Consider the following 21,337-nt stretch of genomic DNA (forward strand, 5'->3'; position numbering starts at 1 on the left):
CATCTAGTGCTGGTGATTATACTGTATAATTACTGTGTATCATCACTGCAGCCTCACCAGTGCTCTCCTACATCTAGTGCTGGTGCATTATACTGTATAATTACTGTGTATCATCACTGCAGCCTCACCAGTGCTCTCCTACATCTAGTGCTGGTGCATTATACTGTATAATCATTGTGTATCATCACTGCAGCGTCACCAGTGCTCTCCTACATCTAGTGCTGGTGTGTTATACTTTATAATTACTGTGTATCATCACTGCAGCATCACCAGCGCTCTCCTACATCTAGTGCTGGTTCGTTATACAGTATAATCATTGTGCATCATCACTGCAGCGTCACCAGTGCTCTCCTACATCTAGTGCTGGTGAGTTATACTGTATAATTACTGTGTATCATCACTGCAGCATCACCAACGCTCTCCTACATCTAGTGCTGGTTCGTTATACAGTATAATCATTGTGCATCATCACTGCAGCGTCACCAGTGCTCTCCTACATCTAGTGCTGGTGATTATACTGTATAATTACTGTGTATCATCACTGCAGCCTCACCAGTGCTCTCCTACATCTAGTGCTGGTGCATTATACTGTATAATTACTTTGTATCATCACTGCAGCCTCACCAGTGCTCTCCTACATCTAGTGCTGGTGACTTATACAGTATAATCATTGTGTATCATCACTTCAGCGTCACCAGTGCTCTCCTACATCTAGTGCTGGTGTGTTATACTTTATAATTACTGTGTATCATCACTGCAGCGTCACCAGCGCTCTCCTACATCTAGTGCTGGTGAGTTATACTCTATAATTACTGTGTATCATCACTGCAGCCTCACCAGTGCTCTCCTACATCTAGTGCTGGTGCGTTATACTGTATAATTAGTGTGTATCATCACTGCAGCGTCACCAACGCTCTCCTACATCTAGTGCTGGTGCGTTATACTGTATAATCATTGTGTATCATCACTGCAGCCTCACCAGCGCTCTCCTACATCTAGTGCTGGTGATTATACTGTATAATTACTGTGTATCATCACTGCAGCCTCACCAGTGCTCTCCTACATCTAGTGCTGGTGCATTATACTGTATAATTACTGTGTATCATCACTGCAGCCTCACCAGTGCTCTCCTACATCTAGTGCTGGTGCATTATACTGTATAATTACTGTGTGTCATCACTGCAGCCTCACCAGTGCTCTCCTACATCTAGTGCTGGTGACTTATACAGTATAATCATTGTGTATCATCACTGCAGCGTCACCAGTGCTCTCCTACATCTAGTGCTGGTGTGTTATACTTTATAATTACTGTGTATCATCACTGCAGCGTCACCAGCGCTCTCCTACATCTAGTGCTGGTGCGTTATACTGTATAATCATTGTGCATCATCACTGCAACGTCACCAGTGCTCTCCTACATCTAGTGCTGGTGAGTTATACTTTATAATTATTGTGTATCATCACTGCAGCATCACCAGTGCTCTCCTACATCTAGTGCTGGTGCGTTATACTGTATAATCATTGTGCATCATCACTGCAGCGACACCAGTGCTCTCCTACATCTAGGGCTGGTGCATTATACTGTATAATTACAGTGTATCATCACTGCAGCATCACCAGTGCTCTCCTACATCTAGTGCTGGTGTGTTATACTTTATAATTACTGTGTATCATCACTGCAGCATCACCAGCGCTCTCCTACATCTAGTGCTGGTGCGTTATACTGTATAATCATTGTGCATCATCACTGCAGCGTCACCAGTGCTCTCCTACATCTAATGCTGGTGAGTTATACTTTATAATTATTGTGTATCATCACTGCAGCGTCACCAGTGCTCTCCTACATCTAGTGCAGGTGCGTTATACTGTATAATCATTGTGCATCATCACTGCAGCGACACCAGTGCTCTCCTACATCTAGTGCTGGTGCATTATACTGTATAATTACTGTGTATCATCACTGCAGCGTCACCAGTGCTTTCCTACATCTAGTGCTGGTGCATTATACTGTATAATCATTGTGTATCATCACTGCAGCGTCACCAGTGCTCTCCTACATCTAGTGCTGGTGCATTATACTGTATAATTACTGTGTATCATCACTGCAGTCTCACCAGTGCTCTCCTACATCTAGTGCTGGTGCATTATACTGTATAATTACTGTGTATCATCACTGCAGCGTCACCAGTGCTCTCCTACATCTAATGCTGGTGCTTTATACTGTATAATTACTGTGTATCATCACTGCAGCGTCACCAGTGCTCTCCTACATCTAGTGCTGGTGCATTATACTGTATAATTACTGTGTATCATCACTGCAGTCTCACCAGTGCTCTCCTACATCTAGTGCTGGTGTGTTATACTGTATAATTACTGTGTATCATCACTGCAGCATCACCAGTGCTCTCCTACATCTAGTGCTGGTGCATTATACTGTATAATTACTGTGTATCATCACTGCAGCGTCACCAGTGCTCTCCTACATCTAATGCTGGTGCTTTATACTGTATAATTACTGTGTATCATCACTGCAGCGTCACCAGTGCTCTCCTACATCTAGTGCTGGTGCATTATACTGTATAATTACTGTGTATCATCACTGCAGTCTCACCAGTGCTCTCCTACATCTAGTGCTGGTGCATTATACTGTATAATTACTGTGTATCATCACTGCAGCATCACCAGTGCTCTCCTACATCTAATGCTGGTGCTTTATACTGTATAATTACTGTGTATCATCACTGCAGCGTCACCAGTGCTCTCCTACATCTAGTGCTGGTGCGTTATACAGTATAATTATTGTGTATCATCACTGCAGCCTCACCAGTGCTCTCCTACATCTAGTGCTGGTGCGTTATACAGTATAATCATTGTGTATCATCACTGCAGCCTCACCAGTGCTCTCCTACATCTAATGCTGGTGAGTTATACTGTATAATTACTGTGTATCATCACTGCAGCCTCACCAGTGCTCTCCTACATCTAGTGCTGATGCATTATACTGTATAATCATTGTGTATCATCACTGCAGCGTCACCAGTGCTCTCCTACATCTAGTGCTGGTGCATTATACTGTATAATTATTGTGTATCATCACTGCAGCCTCACCAGTGCTCTCCTACATCTAGTGCTGGTGCATTATACTGTATAATTATTGTGTATCATCACTGCAGCCTCACCAGTGCTCTCCTACATCTAGTGCTGGTGCGTTATACAGTATAATCATTGTGTATCATCACTGCAGCCTCACCAGTGCTCTCCTACATCTAATGCTGGTGAGTTATACTGTATAATTACTGTGTATCATCACTGCAGCCTCACCAGCGCTCTCCTACATCTAGTGCTGGTGCATTATACTGTATAATTACTGTGTATCATCACTGCAGCATCACCAGTGCTCTCCTACATATAGTGCTGGTGACTTATACTGTATAATCATTGTGTATCATCACTGCAGCCTCACCAGCGCTCTCCTACATCTAGTGCTGGTGATTATACTGTATAATCATTGTGTATCATCACTGCAACGTCACCAGTGCTCTCCTACATCTAGTGCTGGTGATTATACTGTATAATCATTGTGTATCATCACTGCAGCCTCACCAGTGCTCTCCTACACCTAGTGCTGGTGATTATACTGTATAATTACTGTGTATCATCACTGCAGCCTCACCAGTGCTCTCCTACATGTAGTGCTGGTGATTATACTGTATAATTACTGTGTATCATCACTGCAGTCTCACCAGTGCTCTCCTACATCTAATGCTGGTGAGTTATACTGTATAATTACTGTGTATCATCACTGCAGCCTCACCAGCGCTCTCCTACATCTAGTGCTGGTGCATTATACTGTATAATTACTGTGTATCATCACTGCAGCATCACCAGTGCTCTCCTACATATAGTGCTGGTGATTATACTGTATAATCATTGTGTATCATCACTGCAGCCTCACCAGTGCTCTCCTACATCTAGTGCTGGTGACTTATACTGTATAATCATTGTGTATCATCACTGCAACGTCACCAGTGCTCTCCTACATCTAGTGCTGGTGATTATACTGTATAATCATTGTGTATCATCACTGCAGCCTCACCAGTGCTCTCCTACACCTAGTGCTGGTGATTATACTGTATAATTACTGTGTATCATCACTGCAGCCTCACCAGTGCTCTCCTACATGTAGTGCTGGTGATTATACTGTATAATTACTGTGTATCATCACTGCAGTCTCACCAGTGCTCTCCTACACCTAGTGCTGGTGAGTTATACTGTATAATTACTGTGTATCATCACTGCAGTCTCACCAGTGCTCTCCTACATCTAGTGCTGGTGATTATACTGTATAATTACTGTGTGTGATTATACTGTATAATGACTGTGTATCATCACTGCAGCCTCACCAGCGCTCTCCTACATCTGGTGCTGGTGCATTATACTGTATAATCATTGTGTTTCATCACTGCAGCGTCACCATTGCTCTCCTACATCTAATGCTGGTGAGTTATACTGTATAATTACTTTGTATCATCACTGCAGCCTCACCAGTGCTCTCCTACATCTGGTGCTGGTGCATTATACTGTATCATCATTGTGTTTCATCACTGCAGCGTCACCAGTGCTCTCCTACATCTAGTGCTGGTGATTATACTGTATAATTATTGTGTATCATCACTGCAGCCTCACCAGTGCTCTCCTACATCTGGTGCTGGTGCATTATACTGTATAATCACTGTGTATGATCACTGCAGCCTCACCAGTGCTCTGCTACATCTAGTGCTGGTGCATTATGCTGTATAATCATTGTGTTTCATCACTGCAGCATCACCAGTGCTCTCCTACATCTAATGCTGGTGAGTTATACTGTATAATTACTTTGTATCATCACTGCAGCCACACCAGTGCTCTCCTACGTCTGGTGCTGGTGCATTATACTGTATAATCATTGTGTTTCATCACTGCAGCATCACCAGTGCTCTCCTACATCTAGTGCTGGTGATTATACTGTATAATTATTGTGTATCATCACTGCAGCCTCACCAGTGCTCTCCTACATCTGGTGCTGGTGCATTATACTGTATAATCATTGTGTTTCATCACTGCAGCATCACCAGTGCTCTCCTACATCTAGTGCTGGTGCGTTATACTGTATAATCATTGTGTATCATCACTGCAGCCTCACCAATGCTCTCCTACATCTAATGCTGGAGCCTGTCGGCAGGCGTCTCCATTGTCTCTAATAGTTCTGCCCCTGGTCCTAGATAAATGTATACAATGTGTCAGTATTAGGGATGTTAGGAACCCATCTGATGAGGTCACCGTGATGAGGTAGGTGGGCAGACACCTTTGGCCAAACGTACTAAGAACCTCTATAGAAAACCATGTTAATTGATAGTTTATTATATATATTTTTAATATTTATTGTTCTTAGTGCTTAGAGTGTGCATCTGCATTAGAACTACCGGTCGCAGCATGGTAGCACCTCTTATTATGTTGAAATTAGGATGTGCAGCCCAACTCCCCCTTTTTTAAATTAGTTTGATTATCAAATACATAAAACAGTCTATGGGGTAAATTTACTAAGTGCAGCTTTTTAAAGTGGAACAACCAATCAGATTCCAGCTATTATCTTCTAGAAGGTGCTAGAGAAATGAGACATAGAATCTGATTGGTTGCTATGGGCAACATCCCCACTAAACACCCGCGCTTTAGTGAATATACCCCAATGTGTGAAATGTAACATCCTGCGATTGGTGGAAGCCGACACAATTCCGGTGAGAAAGTCAGCAGATTTAAAAATTAATTGCCGGAAAATAAACGCCGCTGACATCTATCCGCAGACTGAGAAGTATCCAGCATTTCCCGGGCTGTGCCTGCAGAGCACCAGGGGCTGCCGGCTCTAATTTCTAAGCTCCGGCTTAGCTCGAGGACCGGTCCAGATGCCGCTTATAGTCATTTTGGCTTATTTGTAATCTCTGGACAGCAGAGAGGTAACACCAAGACTTGGCAGAGGGGTGCGACAGCTGTCCCTGGGTTGTGACGGATCTGTACATTCCTGGCCCAGGAAACGGAATTACTGACACATGTACCCCCATTGGGAGTGATGCCCTCTATGTACAATGTTTATTGTAAAGCTGTGTGCCAGGGGCGGCCTAGTACCAGGCCACCAAACAGTAACAGCTCTCCAGCCACGGTGACACAGGAGAGGAGCAGCAACACAGCCGGGCAGAGGCTCCTGGGTGGGGAGGAGGAGGGTGATTCTGGGGGCATGCCTGACACAGACATCAATCCAGCCAGACAGCAGAGGGATTTCATTCTGCCCCAGTTACCAGGCAGCCTGAGCCCTGCGCAGAGACATTGGAGAAGCAGGTCAGCGGTACATAGAGCACCTTAAACTCTGCCCTGTAAATATGCTCAGCAATGACGGTGTTAAATTATCCATCATGCTTAATGGAGCCGGGGAAGTCAGAGACTCGCACCTGTTTTCCTTCATTACTCTAAAAATCACAGCGCTGTCAAATCACCATCGTGTTTGGAACACACATAAATTAGCATCAACTCAATACGGAAAAAGTCCAACTAACTACCCGGAACATTGAAGACTCTGTTTATGAACAGTCCAGACACAGCTGGAATGCACAAGGAGGAGTCAGGAGGTTAATGGGTAGAAAGGAGAGGCCTGCTGGAGGCCCTGGAGTGACTGACTCTGTGCCCCCACAATTAGGCTGTACGCTCGGTCAGACGGGGGGCAGCAAGACTCAGGGCCTGATTCAGACCCGCTCACAAGCGGGTCGATGGCCGGGCAGTGCACACGCATGGCGTGCGCAGTGCGTGTGCGCGAGCCCCGCAGCGATCGAGAAATCACTTGCTGCGGGACTCACTACAAGACGGGCCGGCTGTCGATGTTGATCGACGGCTCGCCCCATTTTGTAGGCAGGGAGGGGCGGGTGGCTGACCAAACGGAGGCATTCCCAAAGGAACACCTGTCGTTTGGGGGCAGCCCTACTGACACAAGTGATGTCTGTAGTGAGCTTCCTACTCTATTAGAGCAGGAAGCTCAATGGGGCTTGCGTGAATGAGCCCCTACCACAAAGGTCTCATTGCAAGCCCGATGGTCGCGATGGTCACCCACAGCTTAGCGAGCGGCCAGGAGGCCATTCCCAGAGAGGAAGGTAAGTAGGAGCTATGTGTGATACTAGTGTATGAGGACAGCGGCCATTCCGGGAGAGAAAAGTAAGTAGGAGATATCTGTGATACTAGTGTATGGGGACAGCGGCCATTCCGGGAGAGAAAAGTAAGTAGGAGATATCTGTGATACTAGTGTATGGGGACAGCGGCCATTCCGGTAGAGGAAGGTAAGCAGGAGATATCTGTGATACTAGTGTATGGGGACAGCGGGCCATTCCGGGAGAGAAAGGTAAGCTGGAGATATCTGTGATACTAGTGTATGGGGACAGCAGGACATTCCGGGAGAGGAAGGTAAGCAGGAGATATCTGTGATACTAGTGCATGAGGACAGCGGCCATTCTGGGAGAGGAAGGTAAGCAGGAGATATCTGTGATACTAGTGTATGGGGACAGCGGCCATTCTGGGAGAGGAAGGTAAGCAGGAGATATCTGTGATACTAGTGTATGGGGACAGCGGGCCATTCCGGGAGAGGAAGGTAAGCAGGAGATATCTGTGATACTAGTGTATGGGGACAGCGGGACATTCCGGGAGAGGAAGGTAAGCAGGAGATATCTGTGATACTAGTGTATGGGGACAGCGGAACATTCCGGGAGAGGAGGGTAAGCAGGAGATATCTGTGATACTAGTGTATGGGGACAGCGGGCCATTCCGGGAGAGGAAGATAAGCAGGAGATATCTGTGATACTAGTGTATGGGGACAGCGGCCATTCCGGGAGAGGAAGGTAAGCAGGAGATATCTGTGATACTAGTGTATGAGGACAGCGGCCATTCCGGGAGAGAAAAGTAAGTAGGAGATATCTGTGATACTAGTGTATGGGGACAGCGGGACATTCCGGGAGAGGAAGGTAAGTAGGAGATATCCGTGATACTAGTGCATGAGGACAGCGGCCATTCCGGGAGAGGAAGGTAAGTAGGAGATATCTGTGACACTAGTGTATGGGGACAGCGGCCATTCCGGGAGAGAAAGGTAAGCAGGAGATATCTGTAATACTAGTGTATGGGGACAGCGGGACATTCCAGGAGAGGAAGGTAAGTAGGAGATATCTGTGATACTAGTGTATGGGGACAGCGGGCCATTCCGGGAGAGGAAGGTAAGCAGGAGATATCTGTGATACTAGTGTAAGGGGACAGCGGGACATTCCGGGAGAGGAGGGTAAGCAGGAGATATCTGTGATACTAGTGTATGGGGACAGCAGGACATTCCGGGAGAGGAAGATAAGCAGGAGATATCTGTGATACTAGTGTATGGGGACAGCGGCCATTCCGGGAGAGGAAGGTAAGCAGGAGATATCTGTGATACTAGTGTTTGAGGACAGCGGCCATTCCGGGAGAGAAAGGTAAGCAGGAGATATCTGTGATACTAGTGTATGAGGACAGCGGCCATTCCGGGAGAGGAAGGTAAGCAGGAGATATCTGTGATACTTGTGTATGGGGACAGCGGCCATTCCAGGAGAGAAAGGTAAGCAGGAGATATCTGTGATACTAGTGTAAGGGGACAGCGGCCATTCCGGAAGAGGAAGGTAAGCAGGAGATATCTGTGATACTAGTGTATGGGGACAGCGGGCCATTCCGGGAGAGGAAGGTAAGCAGGAGATATCTGTGATACTAGTGTATGGGGACAGCGGGCCATTCTGGGAGAGGAAGGTAAGCAGGAGATATCTATGATACTAGTGTATGAGGACAGTGGGACATTCCGGGAGAGGAAGGTAAGCAGGAGATATCTGTGATACTAGTGTATGGGGACAGCGGCCGTTCCGGGAGAGAAAGGTAAGCAGGAGATATCTGTGATACTAGTGTATGGGGACAGCGGACCATTCCAGGAGAGGAAGGTAACCAGGAGATATCTGTGATACTAGTGTATGAGGACAGCGGGCCATTCCGGGAGAGGAAGGTAACCAGGAGATATCTGTGATACTAGTGTATGGGGACAGCGGCCATTTCGGGAGAGGATGGTAAGCAGGAGATATCTGTGATACTAGTGTATGGCGACAGTGGGCTATTCTGGGAGAGGAAGTTAGCCAGGAGATATCTGTGATACTAGTGTATGGGGACAGCGGGCCATGCCGGGAGAGAAAGGTAAGCAGGAGATATCTGTGATACTAGTGTATGGGGACAGCGGCCGTTCCGGGAGAGAAAGGTAAGCAGGAGATATCTGTGATACTAGTGTATGGGGACAGCGGGCCATGCCGGGAGAGGAAGGTAAGCAGGAGATACAGTATCTATGATATCTCCTGCATTTTCCTTTTTGATGAATGGCCCCAAAACGTAATTTCTATCAAAGTAGGTGAAAATGTTCATTTTCACATGCTTTTGTAGAAACTAAGTGATAATGATTAGACCCTTTATTAAGAAGCAGAGATGGGAAAATGTGTATATTCAGTGCTAGATTTGTGGCACATTGTAGATCATACTTGCCTACATTGTAGTACTCTTTTGCGGGAGACTTGGAGAGAGGAGAAAGATCGGGTCGTGATGGGGGCGGGGCCTGACATCTTGCATCATTAGGCCCCGCCCCCTTTGTGGGAAATTGTCGTGATTGGCGTAGATTTGCATAAGGGGCGGGGCTAAATGACGCGATTCCCACAGAATCGCGTCATTAAGCCCCGCCCCCTACACAGAGACCCGCGAGTGCTGCGGAAGTTATCTGCATTCTGCCCACTTCTCTAGGAAGTGGGCAGAAAGCGGGAGAAATGCCTACCCTTCCGGGGGTGCGGGGGGTTACCCGAAAATCGGGAGATTCCCGCGAAAACCGGGAGGGTAGGCATGTATGTTGTAGATGTGTTTTCAGGGACCAATATCTATATAAAATGGAATTGATCAGTTGTAAAATGTGACTTATAGTACAATGGCCCCCTGAAAGCCATCTCTCCTGTTATCTATAATTCTGCCGTAGACTGATATAAATCACATTTCTGTGGCTGTGATCATATCACTGGTAACATCTCAATGTAAATGTTATTTTAAGGTCTTATCACATCCACACAGGGTTATTACTGACTGCGAGGCCCTGACAGGTGTCACCTCTCATTACTGAACAATTACTAAATAATGTCCTACAGTATTACCGGTATCTCAACGCAGGGTGGAGCAATTACCCCGGTATCACACTGCAGTATTATCTCAGTGCTGGGTGCAGCAATTACCCCGGTATCACAGAATTATCTCAGTGCTGGGTGCAGCAATTACCCCGTTATTACACTACAGTATTATCTGAGTGCTGGGTGAAGCAATTATCCCAGTATCACACTACAGTATTATCTCAGGGCTGGGTGCAGGAATTACCCCGGTATCACACTACAGTATTATCTCAGTGCTGGGTGCAGCAATTACCCTGGTATCACACTACAGTACTATCTCAGCGCTGGGTGCAGCAATCACCCCTGTATCACGCTACAGTATTATATCTGTGCTGGGACCAGCAATTACCCCGTTATCACACTACAGTATTATCTGAGTGCTGGGTGATGCAATTATCCCAGTATCACACTACAGTATTATCTCAGTGCTGGGTGCAGCAATTACCCCGGTATCACACTACAGTATTATCTCAGCGCTGGGTGCAGCAATTGTCCCGGTATCACACTACAGTATTATCTCAGTGCTGGGAGCAGCAATTGCCCCAGTATCACAGTACAGTATTATCTCAGTGCTGGGTGCAGCAATTACCCCGGTATTACACTACAGTACTATCTCAGCGCTGGGTGCAGCAATTACCCCGGTATCACACTACAGTATTATCTCAGCGCTGGGTGCAGCAATTACCCCATTATCACACAACAGTATTATCTCAGTGGAGGATGCAGCAATTACCCCGTTATAACACTACAGTATTATATCAGTGCTGGGTGCAGCAATTACCCCAGTAGCAGTATCACACTACCGAATTATCTCAGTGCCGAGTGCAGCAATTACCCCGTTATCACACTACAATTTTATATCAGTTCTGGGTACAGCAATTACCCCGGTTTCTCAGTACAGTATTATCTCAGTGCTGGGTGCAGCAATTACCTCGGTATCACACTACAGTATTATCTCAGTGCTGGGTGCAGCAATTATCCTGGTATCACACTACAGTATTATCTCAGCGCTGGGTGCAGCAATTACCCCAGTATCACATTATAGTATTATCTCAGCACTGGGTGCAGCAATTACCCCGGTATCACACTACAGTATTATCTCAGTGCTGGGTGCAGCAATTACCCCGGTATCACACTACAGTATTATCTCAGTGTTGGGTGCAGCAATTACCGCAGTATCACACTATTATCTCTGTGCTGGGTGCAGCAATTACCCCGGTATCACACTACAGTATTATCTGAGTGCTAGGTGCAGCAATTACCCCCGGTATCACACTACAGTATTATCTCAGTGCTGGGTGCAGTAATTACCCCGGTATCACACTACAGTATTATCTCAGTGCTGGGTGAAGCAATTATCCCAGTATCACACTATAGTATTATCTCAGTGCTGGGTGCAGCAATTTCCCCAGTATCACTCTACAGTATTATCTCAGTGTTGGGTGCAGCAATTATCCCGGTATCACACTACAGAATTATCTCAGTGCTGGGTGCAGCAATTACCCCGGTATCACACTAGGAGCAGCAATTACCCCGGTTTCTCACTACAGTATTATCTCAGTGCTGGGTGCAGCAATTACCCTGGTATCACACTATTATCTCAGTGCTGGGTGCAGCAATTACCCCAGTATCACACTACAGTATTATCTCAGTGCTGGGTGCAGCAATAACCCTGGTATCACACTACAGTATTATCTCAGCGCTGGGTGCAGCAATTGCCCCGGTATCACACTATAGTATTATCTCAGTGCTGGGTGCAGCAATTACCCCGGGATCACACTACAGTATTATCTCAGTGCTGGGTGCAGCAATTACCCCGGTATCACACAACAATACTATCTCAGTGCTGGGTGCAGCAATTACCCCGGTATCACACTACAGTATTATCTCAGTGCTGGGTGCAGCAATTACCCCGGTATCACACTATTATCTCAGTATTGGGTGCAGCAATTACCCCGTTATCACACTATTATCTCAGCGCTGGGTGCAGCAATTACCCCGGTATCACACTACAGTATTATCTCAGCGCTGGGTGCAGCAATTACCCCGTTATCACACTACAGTATTATCTCAGCGCTGGGCGCAGCAATTACCCCGGTATCACACTACAGTGTTATCTCAGCACTGGGTGCAGCAATTACCCTGGTATCACACTACAGTATTAACTCAGGGTTGGGTGCAGCAATTACCCAACTATAACACTACAGTATTATCTCAGCGCTGGGTGCAGCAATTACCCCGTTATCACACTACAGTATTATTTCAGCGCTGGGTGCAGCAATTTCCCCTGTATAACACTACAGTATTATCTCAGTGCTGGGTGCAGCAATTACCCCGGTATCAAAATACAGTATTATCTGAGTGCAGGGTGCAGCAATTACCCCGGTATCACACTACAGTTTTACCTCAGCGCTTGGTGCAGCAATTACCCCAGTATCACACTACAGTATTATCTCAGGGTTGGGTGCAGCATTTACCCAACTATAACACTACAGAATAATCTCAGCACAGGGTGAAGCAATTACCCCGATATCACATTACAGTATTATCACAGTGCTGGGTGCAGTAATTACCCCAGTATCACACTACAGTATTATCTCAGTGCAGGGTGCAGCAATTTCCCCGGTATCACACTACAGTATTATCTCAGTGCTGGGGGCAGCAATTACCCCCAGTATCACACTACAGTATTATCTCAGTGCTGGGTGCAGCAATTACCCTGGTATCACACTACAGTATTATCTCAGCGCTGGGTGCAGCAATTACCCCGGTATCACACTACAGTATTATCTCAGTGCTGGGAGCAGCAATTACCCCGGTATCACACTACAGTATTATCTCAGTGCTGGGTGAAACAATTATCCCAGTATCACACTTTAGTATTATCTCAGTGCTGGGTGCAGCAATTTCCCCAGTATCACTCTACAGTATTATCTCAGTGCTGGGTGCAGCAATTATCCCGGTATCAGACTACAGTATTATCTCAGTGCTTGGTGCAGCAATTACCCTGGTATCACACTATTATCTCAGTGCTGGGAGCAGCAATTACATCGGTTTCTCACTACAGTATTATCTCAGTGCAGGGTGCAGCAATTACCCTGGTATCACACTATTATCTAAGTGCTGGGTGCAGCAATTACCCCAGTATCACACTACAGTATTACCTCAGTGCTGGGTGCAGCAATAACCCTGGTATCACACTACAGTATTATCTCAGCGCTGGGTGCAGCAATTACCCCTGTATCACACTATAGTATTATCTCAGTGCTGGGTGCAGCAATTACCCCGGTATCACACAACAATATTATCTCAGTGCTGGGTGCAGCAATTACCCCGGTATCACACTACAGTATTATCTCAGTGCTGGGTGCAGCAATTACCCCGGTATCACACTATTATCTCAGTGCGGGGTGCAGCAATTACCCCGTTATCACACTATTATCTCAGCGCTGGGTGCAGCAATTACCCCAGTATCACACTACAGTATTATCTCATTGCTGGGTGCAGCAATTTCCCCGGGATCACACTACAGTATTATCTCAGTGCTGGGTGCAGCAATTACCCCAGTATCACACTACAGTATTATCTCAGGGTTGGGTGCAGCAATTACCCAACTTTAACACTACAGAATTATCTCAGCACAGGGTGAAGCAATTACCCCGATATCACATTACAGTATTATCACAGTGCTGGGTGCAGCAATTACCCCCAGTATCACACTACAGTATTATCTCAGTGCTGGGTGCAGCAATTACCCTGGTATCACACTACAGTATTATCTCAGCGCTGGGTGCAGCAATTACCCCGGTATCACACTACAGTATTATCTCAGTGCTGGGAGCAGCAATTACCCCAGTATCACACTAGAGTATTATCTCAGTGCTGGGTGAAGCAATTATCCCAGTATCACACTATAGTATTATCTCAGTGCTGGGTGCAGCAATTTCCCCAGTATCACTCTACAGTATTATCTCAGTGCTGGGTGGAGCAATTATCCCGGTATCACACTACAGTATTATCTCAGTGCTTGGTGCAGCAATTACCAAGGTATCACACTATTATCTTAGTGCTGGGATCAGCAATTACCCCGGTTTCTCACTACAGTATTATCTCAGTGCTGGGTGCAGCAATTACCCTGATATCACACTATTATCTCAGTGCTGGGTGCAGCAATTACCCCAGTATCACACTACAGTATTATCTCAGTGCTGGGTGCAGCAATAACCCTGGTATCACACTACAGTATTATCTCAGCGCTGGGTGCAGCAATTACCCCGGTATCACACTATAGTATTATCTCAGTGCTGGGTGCAGCAATTACCCTGGGGTCACACTACAGTATTATCTCAGTGCTGGGTGCAGCAATTACCCCGGTATCACACAACAATATTATCTCAGTGCTGGGTGCAGCAATTACCCCGGTATCACACTACAGTATTATCTCAGTGCTGGGTGCAGCAATTATCCCGGTAACACACTATTATCTCAGTGCTGGGTGCAGCAATTACCCCGTTATCACACTATTATCTCAGCTCTGGGTGCAGCAATTACCCCGGTTTCACACTACAGTATTATCTCAGCACTGGGTGCAGCAATTACCCCGCTATCACACTATAGTATTATCTCAGCGCTGGGTGCAGCAATTACCCTGGTATCACACTACAGTATTATCTCAGTGCTGGGTGAAACAATTATCCCAGTATCACACTTTAGTATTATCTCAGTGCTGGGTGCAGCAATTTCCCCAGTATCACTCTACAGTATTATCTCAGTGCTGGGTGCAGCAATTTCCCCAGTATCACTCTACAGTATTATCTCAGTGCTGGGTGCAGCAATTATCCCGGTATCAGACTACAGTATTATCTCAGTGCTTGGTGCAGCAATTACCCCGGTATCACACTATTATCTCAGTGCTGGGAGCAGCAATTACATCGGTTTCTCACTACAGTATTATCTCAGTGCTGGGTGCAGCAATTACCCCAGTATCACACTACAGTATTACATCAGTGCTGGGTGCAGCAATAACCCTGGTATCACACTACAGTATTATCTCAGCGCTGGGTGCAGCAATTACCCCTGTATCACACTATAGTATTATCTCAGTGCTGGGTGCAGCAATTACCCCGGGATCACACTACAGTATTATCTCAGTGCTGGGTGCAGCAATTACCCCGGTATCACACAACAATATTATCTCAGTGCTGGGTGCAGCAATTACCCCGGTATCACACTACAGTATTATCTCAGTGCTGGGTGCAGCAATTACTCCGGTATCACACTATTATCTCAGTGCGGGGTGCAGCAATTACCCCGTTATCACACTATTATCTCACCGCTGGGTGCAGCAATTACCCCAGTATCACACTACAGTATTATCTCATTGCTGGGTGCAGCAATTACCCCAGTATCACACTACAGTATTATCTCAGGGTTGGGTGCAGCAATTACCCAACTATAACACTACAGAATTATCTCAGCACAGGGTGAAGCAATTACCCCGATATCACATTACAGTATTATCACAGTGCTGGGTGCAGCAATTACCCCCAGTATCACACTACAGTATTATCTCAGTGCTGGGTGCAGCAATTACCCTGGTATCACACTACAGTATTATCTCAGCGCTGGGTGCAGCAATTACCCCGGTATCACACTACAGTATTATCTCAGTGCTGGGAGCTGCAATTACCCCGGTATCACACTAGAGTATTATCTCAGTGCTGGGTGAAGCAATTATCCCAGTATCACACTACAGTATTATCTCAGTGCTGGGTGCAGCAATTTTCCCAGTATCACTCTACAGTATTATCTGAGTGCTGGGTGCAGCAATTATCCCGGTATCACACTACAGTATTATCTCAGTGCTTGGTGCAGCAATTACCCAGGTATCACACTATTATCTTAGTGCTGGGATCAGCAATTACCCCGGTTTCTCACTACAGTATTATCTCAGTGCTGGGTGCAGCAATTACCCTGGTATCACACTATTATCTCAGTGCTGGGTGCAGCAATTACCCCAGTATCACACTACAGTATTATCTCAGTGCTGGGTGCAGCAATAAACCTGGTATCACACTACAGTATTATCTCAGCGCTGGGTGCAGCAATTACCCCGGTATCACACTATAGTATTATCTCAGTGCTGGGTGCAGCAATTACCCCGGTATCACACAACAATATTATCTCAGTGCTGGGTGCAGCAATTACCCCGGTATCACACTACAGTATTATCTCAGAGCTGGGTGCAGCAATTATCCCGGTAACACACTATTATCTCAGTGCTGGGTGCAGCAATTACCCCGTTATCACACTATTATCTCAGCGCTGGGTGCAGCAATTACCCCGGTTTCACACTACAGTATTATCTCAGCGCTGGGTGCAGCAATTACCCCGCTATCACACTATAGTATTATCTCAGCGCTGGGTGCAGCAATTACCCCAGTATCACACTACAGTATTATCTCAGCGCTGGGTGCAGCAATTACCCCGTTATCACACTACAGTATTATCTCAGCGCTAGGTGCAGCAATTACCCCGGTATCACACTACAGTGTTATCTCAGCGCTGGGTGCAGCAATTACCCCGGTATCACACTACAGTATTATCTCAGTGCTGGGTGCAGCAATTACCCCAGTATCACACTACAGTATTACATCAGTGCTGGGTGCAGCAATAACCCTGGTATCACACTACAGTATTATCTCAGCGCTGGGTGCAGCAATTACCCCTGTATCACACTATAGTATTATCTCAGTGCTGGGTGCAGCAATTACCCCGGGATCACACTACAGTATTATCTCAGTGCTGGGTGCTGCAATTACCCCGGTATCACACAACAATATTATCTCAGTGCTGGGTGCAGCAATTACCCCGGTTTCACACTACAGTATTATCTCAGTGCTGGGTGCAGCAATTACTCCGGTATCACACTATTATCTCAGTGCGGGGTGCAGCAATTACCCCGTTATCACACTATTATCTCACCGCTGGGTGCAGCAATTACCCCAGTATCACACTACAGTATTATCTCATTGCTGGGTGCAGCAATTTCCCCGGTGTCACACTACAGTATTATCTCAGCGCTGGGTGCAGCAATTACCCCAGTATCACACTACAGTATTATCTCAGGGTTGGGTGCAGCAATTACCCAACTATAACACTACAGAATTATCTCAGCACAGGGTGAAGCAATTACCCCGATATCACATTACAGTATTATCACAGTGCTGGGTGCAGCAATTACCCCCAGTATCACACTACAGTATTATCTCAGTGCTGGGTGCAGCAATTACCCTGGTATCACACTACAGTATTATCTCAGCGCTGGGTGCAGCAATTACCCCGTTATCACACTACAGTATTATCTCAGTGCTGGGAGCTGCAATTACCCCGGTATCACACTACAGTATTATCTCAGTGCTGGGTGAAGCAATTATCCCAGTATCACACTACAGTATTATCTCAGTGCTGGGTGCAGCAATTTCCCCAGTATCACTCTACAGTATTATCTGAGTGCTGGGTGCAGCAATTATCCCGGTATCACACTACAGTATTATCTCAGTGCTTGGTGCAGCAATTACCCAGGTATCACACTATTATCTTAGTGCTGGGATCAGCAATTACCCCGGTTTCTCACTACAGTATTATCTCAGTGCTGGGTGCAGCAATTACCCTGGTATCACACTATTATCTCAGTGTAGGGTGCAGCAATTACCCCAGTATCACACTACAGTATTATCTCAGTGCTGGGTGCAGCAATAACCCTGGTATCACACTACAGTATTATCTCAGCGCTCGGTGCAGCAATTACCCCGGTATCACACTATAGTATTATCTCAGTGCTGGGTGCAGCAATTACCCCGGGATCACACTACAGTATTATCTCAGTGCTGGGTGCAGCAATTACCACGGTATCACACAACAATATTATCTCAGTGCTGGGTGCAGCAATTACCCCGGTATCACACTACAGTATTATCTCAGAGCTGGGTGCAGCAATTATCCCGGTAACACACTATTACCTCAGTGCTGGGTGCAGCAATTACCCCGTTATCACACTATTATCTCAGCGCTGGGTGAAGCAATTACCCCGGTTTCACACTACAGTATTATCTCAGCGCTGGGTGCAGCAATTACCCCGCTATCACACTATAGTATTATCTCAGCGCTGGGTGCAGCAATTACCCCAGTATTACACTACAGTATTATCTCAGCGCTGGGTGCAGCAATTACCCCGTTATCACACTACAGTATTATCTCAGCGCTAGGTGCAGCAATTACCCCGGTATCACACTACAGTGTTATCTCAGCGCTGGGTGCAGCAATTACCCCGTTATCACACTACAGTATTATTTCAGCGCTGGGTGCAGCAATTTCCCCTGTATCACACTACAGTGTTATCTCAGCGCAGGGTGCAGCAATTACCCCAGTATCAAAATACAGTATTATCTGAGTGCAGAGTGCAGCAATTACCCCGGTATCACACTACAGTGTTACCTCAGCGCTTGGTGCAGCAATTACCCCAGTATCACACTACAGTATTATCTCAGGGTTTGGTGCAGCAATTACCCAACTATAACACTACAGAATTATCTCAGCACAGGGTGAAGCAATTACCCCGATATCACATTACAATATTATCACAGTGCTGGGTGCAGCAATTACCCCGGTATCACACTATTATCTCAGCGCTGGGTGCAGCAATTGCCCCGGTATCACACTACAGTATTATCTCAGTGCTGGGTGCAGCAATTACCCCGGTATCACACTATTATCTCAGCGCTGGGTGCAGCAATTGCCCCGGTATCACACTACAGTATTATCTCAGTGTTGGGTGCAGCAATTACCCCGGTATCACACTACAGTATTATCTCAGTGCTGGGTGCAGCAATTACCCCGGTATCACACTATTAACTCAGTTTTGGGTGCAGCAATTAACCCGGTATCACACTACAGTATTACCTCAGTGCTGGGGGCAGCAATTACCCCGGTATCACACTACAGCATTATCTCAGTGCTGGGAGCAGCAATTACCCTGCTATCACACTACAGTATTATCTCAGTGCTGGGTGCAGCAATTACCCCAGTATCACACAACAGTATTAATTCAGTGCTGGGTGCAGCAATTACCCTGGGATCACACTATTATCTCAGTGCTGGGTGCAACAATTACCCTGGTATCACACTACAGTATTATCTCAGCGCTGGGTGCAGCAATTATCCCAGTATCACATTACAGTATTATCTCAGTGCTGGGTGCAGCAATTACCCCGGTATCACACGACAATATTATCTCAGTGCTGGGTGCAGCAATTAGCCCGATATCACACTACAATATTCTCTCAGTGCTGGGTGCAGCAATTACCCCGGTATCACCCTACAGTATTTTCTCAGTGCAGGGTGCAGCAATTACCCCAATATCACACTACTATCCTAGTGCAGGGTGCAGCAATTACCCCGGTATCTCACTACAGTATTATCTCAGTGCTGGGTGCAGCAAATACCCTGGTATCACACTACAGTATTATCTCAGTGCTGGGTGCAGCAATTACCCCGGTATCACACTACAGTATTATCTCAGTGCTGGGTGCAGCAATTTCCCCAGAATCACACTACAGTATTATCTCAGCGCTGGGTGCAGCAATTACCCTGGTATCACACTATCATCTCAGCGCTGGGTGCAGAAATTTCCCCAGTATCACACTACAGTATTATCTCAGTGCTGGGTGTAGCAATTTCCCCGGAATCACACTACAGTATTATCTCAGCGCTGGGTGCAGCAATTACCCTGGTATCACACTATTATCTCAGTGCTGGGTGCAGCAATTTCCCCGGTATCACACTACAGTATTATCTCAGCGCTGGGTGCAGCAATTACCCTGGTATCACACTATTATCTCAGTGCTGGATGCAGCAATTTCCCCGATATCACACTACAGTATATCTCAGCGCTGGGTGCAGCAATTACCCTGGTGTCACACTACATTATTATCTCAGTGCTGGGTGCAGCAATTACCCCAGTATATCACACTACAGTATTATCTCAGTGCTGGGTGCAGCAATTACCCCGGTATCACACTATTATCTCAGCACTGGGTGCGGCAATTACCCTGGTATCACACTACAGTATTATCTCAGTGCTGGGTGCAGCAATTACCCAGGTTTATCACACTACAGTATTATATCAGTGCTGGGTGCAGCAATTACCCCGGTATCACACTACAGTATTGTCTGAGTGCTGGGTGCAGCAATTACCCTGGTATCACACTACAGTATTATCTCAGTGCTGGGTGGAGCAATTACCCCTGTATCACACTATTATCTCAGTGCTGGGTGCAGCAATTACCCTGGTATCACACTACAGTATTATCTCAGCGCTGGGTACAGCAATTACCCTGGTATCACACTACAGTATTATCTCAGTGCTGGGTGCAGCAATTACCCCGGTATCACATTACAGTATTATCTGAGTGCTCGGTGAAGCAATTATCCCAGTATCACACTACAGTATTAACTCAGTGCTGGGTGCAGCAATTACCCCAGTATCACACTACAGTCTTATTTCAGCGCTGGGTGCAGAAATTTCCCCGGTATCACACTACAGTATTATCTCAGCGCTGGGTGCAGCAATTACCCTGGTATCACACTACAGTATTATCTCAGTCCTGGGTGCAGCAATTACCCTGGTATCACACTGCAGTATTATCTCAGCGCTAGGTTCAGCAATTACCACGATATCACACTACAGTATTATCTCAGTGCTGGGTGCAGCAATTACCCCAGTATCACACTACAGTATTATCTCATGCATGGGGTGCAGCAATTACCCCGGTATCTCACTACAGTATTATCTCAGTGCTGGGTGCAGCAATTACCCTGGTATCACACTACAGTATTATCTCAGTGCTGGGTGCAGCAATTACCCTGGTATATCATACTTTTATCTTAGTGCTGGGTGCAGCAATTAGCCCGGTATCTCACTACAGTATTATCTCAGTGCTGGGTGCAGCATTTACCACGGTATCACACTATTATCTCAGCGCTGGGTGCGGCAATTACCCCATTATCACACT

The sequence above is a fragment of the Taudactylus pleione genome, unplaced genomic scaffold (genome assembly GCF_031769625.1).
Source record: "Taudactylus pleione unplaced genomic scaffold, aTauple2 ptg000742l, whole genome shotgun sequence".
NCBI lineage: Eukaryota > Metazoa > Chordata > Amphibia > Anura > Myobatrachidae > Taudactylus > Taudactylus pleione.